At 37.9% G+C, this 7,960-nt stretch overlaps 1 protein-coding gene and 1 pseudogene across 1 annotated transcript in view; both read left to right on the forward strand.

The window, feature by feature from the left end:
• The window catches only part of LOC149043727 (tyrosine-protein phosphatase Lar-like), a 138,147-nt gene that overhangs the window by 17,179 nt on the left and 113,008 nt on the right, over window positions 1-7,960 (forward strand). The window lies entirely within an intron of this gene.
• Window positions 3,690-5,235, forward strand: LOC149043729 (uncharacterized; annotated as a pseudogene).

Genomic DNA, 7,960 nt, shown 5'->3' on the forward strand with positions numbered 1-7,960 from the left:
GAAGGAGGAAAGTTTTGATTGGGATTAAGTCGCAACTACGAGCGTGGAACGTTAGAGTTTCAAAGGGGTAGTGGGTGGGAGAGGCGGATTCCTGCCACTAAAAACTTTGAAAATATAAGAAGACGAACGCATCATTCGTAGTTTTGGCAGAAAAACGCTATCAGACGCTGATACGCCCAAATATACAAAACAAAAAAAAAACCCACGAAGGATTATGTTGCTACTATAGAAGGGAAAAAATTATCTTTCTTTGCCAGAGGAAAGGTACAAAATAAAGAGATCACCAGGCGAAAACAGAAAGTCTTTAACTGCAAAGTGAGATGCGGAAAATCTGCCGTGCGTGTCTTGTTTCAATTCTTAAGATGCGTGACCTGTAGCGAGAGGTGATATGAAAGCAATCACGCGATGTTGTTTGGAAGCAACTTTAACGGCAACTCGTCTGCAGCTTAAAGAGAAAAAAAGTTACTTATTGTTTAGGTGAATCTTGAAAGAGTCCTGTAATAAACTTTTTTGAAACGATGCCTTTGAGTTTGTGCTGCCCTACTGAACTGTTCGCTTGAGAGAAGGCTAAAGAGCTAGAGAACTTGCTCCCTGTAGGGGAGGATTTTTTATAGTGTCTGCTACGTTCAGTACATGTGCTTGACCTTGTTAATTGCCGAATCGCTTTTAGTCGCTTATCTTGTTCTCTAGCGCGTAAACCCCGCAAATTTGTGTATTTATTACATTGTTTCACTGTTTTAAATAGTTTCATTATAATTTGTTTTTAGCCCGCTTTTGCATTTGCTTTTCCGTGGTTAGGAATCAGGGAAATTCGCTCTTTTGTTTACTTGCATTTCTCATTTTATTTTCATCTGATGTTATTATAATTGGACACGCGCTTTTGTTAAAACGTGCTCGCTTCATTCGTTTTTGTTTGCACAATATTCGCACAGTTCGTCATAATTTCAATCAGTTCATTGCAAACCAACCTCTGTTCCTTTTACTACTGTTGTTGTTGGGCTATATTTTACTTAGTTTTATTCTCACGTTTCGTTCGTTTGTGTTGCTCCAATTATAGTTTTTATTTCATATTTTGCCATCTAAGTTAGAACAATTAGTTCCCCAATAAGTGCTTTTCTGTTCTATTTGATTTTCTAAGATTCTCTCTAACCTTGCATACTTGTATGTAGAATTCTCTTGTTGTTCAGTTGTAGTCGTCATACACGGTTTTTCCGCAGCATTTTTCATCGTTTTTAGTCGTTCATTTTACGATTTTTATTCGGAGATTGCTGATCCTTTTATTTTCATTCATTATTAAAGTCGGCTTTTCTTTTCAGTAAAGGGCTGTTGTGTTTAAACGATAAACAGATTAATACATGGTTGCTTGGTTGAATTTCTCTTCTCGTGTTCAACTCGAAATCTCACTCGTTCGCAGCACTATCTACGCGCGCCCTTAAAATAAGAGAGATGGTAAGTTTTAAGCTCAGTAAAGAAATGGAGAAAGATGTTTTTCGTCTTGTCACAAACGTGGGACAAATAGAAAATCTTCCTCTATTTCTTTGCCAAGCTCAAAACTTTACCATCTCTCTTAATCTATTTACAAACATGACGTTATTGACATCGCTGATCCCAGCCGTGTGCAGGACGCGTGTCATATGAACTTCGCAATAGACTTCGCTCACCATAGAGTCTCTGTGGCTCAGAGGTAGAGCATCGGAGCGCGGCTTCCGCAGGTCTGAAATTCGATTCCGTGTGGGGACTCAGATTTTCCTCTTTGTCCCGCGCTCGTGAAAAGACGAAAAACATCTTTCTCTGTTGACAGGATACCTCGCTAAATAAGAAGTTTAGCTATTTTTCAAAAGTTTTAACTTTAAATATATCCTTTATTGCTTTAATAAACAATGGGTGGATACAAACTTATTAAAAACTAATTAAAACTCAAAAATATAAAAATCGAGAGTAGAGTTGCGTAAAACAATCACAATGTAGATTGCAAAATTCAAGTGAAAAGCAAGCCAACTGTCATTAACGCCTTGAACAACTGGAAGTCAAGATACTTTTTTATCGTCACACAACAAATTAGCAAACGTAAATATCATTCTTCTTGATGCCTCTCCCGGTGTCATCGATTTCTTTTCCCGATATCTCCGTTGGTTAATAAAGCGGTAGAAAATCGGGTATCAACATAGACCGCACAATTAAATTTCTGCACAATTCCAATCCTGAGGGGTTGCTCTTCAAAATCGTGCGGGGGTTTTTTGATATTAATATTTGTTGCTTTGCAATTTTTCTGTCTATTTTGCTCATCAAAATTTTACCAATTTCGAAAAACGGAATTCCCTCACACAGTTTTTTTTATAGATTGTTATCTTGGGAGTCTTCTGACCAAATTTCAAGGCAATTCGTAAATTTCATACCTTATTAATTTCTTTAAAGAAGGCACGTTTGCGGGAAAAAGAGGTGGGCTTTTTGCATCCAAAGTTTTGGAGGGGTAACCACATATGGATAAATGTCAGTATCTGAGCAAATACTTACCTACCCTTCCCCTAAGAGAACGTTGACCATAACTTGTCATCAGTTGACTTTTGTTGGTTCGTTGGAGGGGTAGGTGCTCAGTCGTTCGCATAATTTCCTGATTATACCCAAGCAATAATAATGTAAGCAGCAGAAATAGAACCAGTGCTTGTCAAATAATATGGTTCTCGATTATACTAAAGAAAAAAAAAAAAGAAAGAATAACTGACTGATGAAATTATACGTAGCTCTCGTTCACCTTCGTCCCTAGCGGCACAACACAACGTCAGTCGTGTTTGCCTAATTTTCACTACGGTTCTTTCAATAAGTGATAGTGAAAAAGGTTTTATTACTGGCTGGAGGTACAGCTGGCATATTTTGTCGACTTTGCCCATATTACTTTTCCGCATTCTAAACGAGTCGCACACTCCTTGGAATTACTATTTTTGTGAATAAATTTACATTTTCTCTTTTTTTATTTAGTCTTGTACCTCTAGCTGGTAGGAATTAGAAATCAGTTAAAGAACACAATTTTGCCATGCAATCATCATCAGCTACAGGCTCATGGAATAACATATCTTCAAACATTACAATCACGTGTTTGTTACCTAAGCATTTTTTTCTTCGTTGCTCATCAGCTGCATACCCGTCAGAGCCCTGATTGAAATCATTCCCCCGTTTTACAGTGATAACAAAAAGAACTTAATCATATGTGATCCTTGGTGGAGACTTTGCAGTCTGGGGATCATGAAAAAATACTTTTTTCCCTTTTATTTCTACATTCTTTGTGGCAAATCAATGAGGCATTAAAGAGACATTCATTCATTCAGTCATTCATTTATCAATTTTGTCTGGTAGTCAATCAGTCAGTCAGTCAATAATATAAGTCTGTGCGAGAGGCATTTACTGTAAGTATTGACTTTTGGGTCATATCTGAAAAAGGGTATTGAAAACCACATACAAACCCCTCCTTTTTCAGGTTAGCCACCACATTTTAGCTATTGAAGTTCTGCAGTGGTTTTATTTTTTATTCCTTTCTATCTTTTCCAATTTTTGCAAAAAAACAAAAGCAAAAAAAAAACAAGGTAAGTGAATTACGCACCTGTGTTGGAGACTGTACGATGCGTTAATTATTCTGAATTTAATTGACATTTGTAAGAGATTTCCTTTATCTATAGATAACTAAACAGACATGCATGCGGCACGTGTTTTATCGCGCCATATATGGCACTGTTCCACGTGCTTACAACGGGACGTTGAGGGTGTGTTTCTTGCGAATAAGCTGAGAGTTGTGAGTGGGAGTTCACCAAAGCGTTGTCGTAAAATCGTTAAATCAAGTGAATAAACAGTGACTTAATAAGGAAGCGTGGTACAGCTTTTTCACGTTTCTGACACACCTGTCTTTCAAAAATCAAAATACAGAGTAGATTTAATTTGCGATTTTTATGGAATGTTTTTGGATCCCTTGGTCTCCCCATGACCACTACACCCCTGCATCCCTCCATTTAACATTCCCCCTCGTAACCAGAGTTCATCTAAGGCGCCCCTCTGACTTTAGACTTACCTTTGCCAACACCGTAACAGTAATACATAACTAAGCTAGTTGTTGTTTCCACTTCGTATTCGTGCAATAGCTTCTCGGCTGATTTTAGGGACTTTAAGATGCAGGCCCTACTACGGCGACCGGAAGTCTACACTTAAAACCCATCGGACTGCACATGTCTTAGGCGGGAATTCACGCCGTACTCTTGCCATCTGTAATGATGAGTACGTCAGAATTTGCCATAATATTTTTCCTAAAGGCTCAATTGTTTTAAATTTTTTCCTTGTGATTAAATTACTTACGTTTCTTTACGAGTTGATAAATCATAGCTGAACGAAATTTGGTCGAAATCTATCTCTAGAAAAAAGATGTCAAAAGCAGGGAAAGTTCTTCAGTTTATTTTTTCGGCACTAAGTTGGTGGGTACTGATAACAAGTTATTAGAAAGTTCATTTATTTCCGTTAATTTTGATTTTTACAACAAGCCAATTTAGTGGACAACAGCGCACGACGTGTTGCTGTGCAAAGAAATTTTGGTACAAAAGTTTTACAAGTTCAAGAAAGGAAGCGATGAAAGCGGTAGAATTTGGACGCAAATTTCCGAAAACCTCAACAGTGTGACTGCAGTCAAACTCAAACTAAATCAAAGGGTGGTGAGAGAGAGATTTGACTTGCTACTCGGAAGATTTCGATAGCAAAGTAGAGAGGAAGCAAAAGCAAGTGATGCATCTCCCGAACCAACAAAGTTCGCCGTACTGTTAGAGTAAACTTCTGAGAGAGAAACTAACAGAATTAACGAGAGAATCTTGTAGCAGCAAGAGCGTAGAAACAGATCGCAAAAAAAACCGAGATGCGTTCCCAAGCCTTGGAAAGACTTGGTGAAACAAAAGAAAGGTTAATGAAGACTGTGAAAGAAAAGCGAAAAGGCAGCAAAGAAGCGGAGCTGATGTTACTGAATTTCCACGGGAAAAGTCAGAAAAGGAGCTTAAGATCCGTGAAGAGGAGCTCGCCTTGTAAGCAAGAGAAGTTGAAAACGAAAAAGAGAAGCGAGCGCAAATGTTTAAAACCCAGGAGGCTGTGATTGCAAACATGGCTTAACGACAAGATCAGATGCAAACACTTCAAATGGCTTTTTTGCAGAAACAACAACAACAAACACAGGCTATGATGGTGTTGTTAGAAAGACTTGCGAAAAAGTAATTACTAACTAGTTCCCCGACAGAGATGACATTGCATTGATTTACTCTCCCTTGTAAATTTATTGCAGCTTAATTCATGTTACTGATTTTGTCAGTTAAATGTCATTTTGCATTTTCTGTTTTTTTAAAGAAGGAATAAATTCTGTTGGGTTCTGCAAATATGATTTCCACCTATTTTGTTGGAAATTTGTTCAGTGGTTTACACCATTCAAGATATTTCTTAAATGAATAAATTATTTCAGTGCTCACAATTATACTTTCCTTGTATTAAGTTTAAAAAAAGGCATAGTATTATGCAAAGTGAGCAAAAAGGTTCGGGAGGGTTTACACCGAAAGAACTTAGAAGTGATATTTTCACACAGGCAAGTGAGGCTGTTCCTTAAAAGTGCGCAAACGATATTGTTAGATGTTTTTTTTAACACTCGTTCTGTTGACTATTTCTTTATTCTCTCCTTTTTCTACACAAGTTACTATAACGGGAACTAGCTCAGATCTCTCAAGGAAAGTGTGGGTCACCGCTTACAAAGGTGACGCTTACTGAGCTATCAACCTCTAACCTTCGTCATCCTTTTACACTTAATTAGCGAATCACGTTAAGCTATGCAGAACGGAGTTCACATACTAAGTAGGTACCTTCGGGATGTTTCCGCTTTACAAAATCATTTTCTACCTTAAATTTCTGACTCTTGCGGTCAAGGTTGGTCATAACTAAAACAAGATTGGTAATATAAAAATGATAATAAACTCACTAACAGAATTAGAATCATACTTGAAAAGATATCTTAAGAGAAAATAGTCGTCGAAGACTGTTACATAACAGCAGAATAAACAGAAAATTCGGAGAAGAAAGGGCGTGCCCAAGGTACCGCCCCTAAAAGAGCCACGTGCTGTTCATATAAGTTACCTAATTATAAATTCAGTGCGGAAGATGAAAAGTGCTACCTGTTTACACCCTAAGTCACCTCTAAGAAAAAGAGGTGTCGAACGTGCTAGATTAAAATTTAAGAACTATTTTCCTGCTCCGGAACTCGACATGGATTTTACCTTAAAAAAACTAGAATATCTGTGGTAAATTATACATATCAAACTCATGGGGTACAAATAGTCTTAAAATGAATGCAGTGACTACGCCCACTTCAACAACCCACTCAAATCGAGTGTAATTTTCGAATGTTTTACCATGGTGCGGATTCTAAACAATAATATTGTGGCTTTCTATTTCGCTAATTTTCTAACTTGAAGGTAAAGTTTTTCTCTCGTCATTTTTACCTTTTCTCCGAGCGGTTGCGTGAAATTAACAAGGTGTTTTTGATCAAAACACGACCGAGCGAGGGGTCTCGGGCGATATCTCTTTTACGCAGGCGCAAACTAAAAATGCATCGTCAGAATCAAAAAGAGGAACAAATTTCCTTTGTTTTGATATGTGGAGTGTCGAACAAAAAGCAGATTTACGCTCGTCAAATGGCGTTTCAAAAAAGCTTATTTCCTCCTTTTGATTTTTTCCTGTTTTGTAAGCGTGAAAGCATAAGGAGAGGGATCGGGAAACTCAGAAAGCGCTTCGGGAATTAATCTGCCATCGTTTATTTACAAGATGAACGGGTAAGATTTGTGAAGTATGAAGTCTTAAAAATGCCCCTTTTAAGCTTGTTTGCTGGATTTTTAGTAAACTTCCCTGATTAATTTTTCGTTTCAGCTTACTAATCTATACTACTTCAAAGCAGTGTAAAGGGGAAGACGGAGAACCATGAGTCGTTCCTTTCAACAATCGTAAACAAAGTGTTTGAGCAATCAGATATACGAGGTGTAATAATCAATAGCCGCATATCAGAAGTCTTCAGAAAGAAAGTATTCTGTCTTCAGAAAGCCGTCAAGAAAGCTAGTTATCGTGGAGGAAGGCAACTAAATGCACTTCTTAGCAAGTTGGAAACGGGTCCTCGGTATCGATTTAATATCATATCAATCTCAATATCATATAGTTTTGTATCTTTCTTCCGTGGATTCGCCTTTCTAACGAGGGTGTATGTTGAGTATTCATTGCAAAATCGCTTTGTTTCTTTAATTTCCCTCTTTGGCCTGTCCGCTATTTTGAAAATTCGTAACGGAGAGAATGCGCATTACGTGGGGTTAGTGGTTGCGTACACCTGGAACCGAGAAAAACAAATGTTCGTCGCACTGGGGAAAGAGTTTTGATATGGGAGGGTTATTTCCAGGCAATTCCTGTACGGGATCAATTTTTTATAAGATAAAATCATTCTTCTTCGTAATTAAATATCTTTTCGCAACATAATGGCAATAAACCAATATTTAGCCGCGAATTGTAGTTTACGTAAAAACATCTAAAAACTTGAAATAGTTTACAATGTCTCCGAAGAGCTGTTCCACAGAAGACCTAACGGAGCTCATGGCTTCGTTATATGCCTCCATCTGGGGCATATAATTTGAATGGTATCTGAGGCATATAACGAAGTTTAAAGTTCTTTTTAAAATCTAAAAACTTGAAATAGTTTAAGATGTCTGCGAAGAGCCAGTCCCCAAAAAACATAACTGAGCTCATGGCTTCGTTATATGCCTCCATCTGAGCAGTCAAAACTGCGTTTCTGAATGGGCTTTGGAGGTTCACTCGCAAAGGATAAGCCGGGTCACGGTATATACATAGAGGCCGTCCAGCTGGCGAAAGGGCATATCGGTTGAGATCTGCTAACAGATTGGAGTCTGCCAACATCCCG

This window comes from Pocillopora damicornis, chromosome 6 (assembly GCF_964200805.1).
Source record: "Pocillopora damicornis chromosome 6, jaPocDami1.2, whole genome shotgun sequence".
Lineage (NCBI taxonomy): Eukaryota > Metazoa > Cnidaria > Anthozoa > Scleractinia > Pocilloporidae > Pocillopora > Pocillopora damicornis.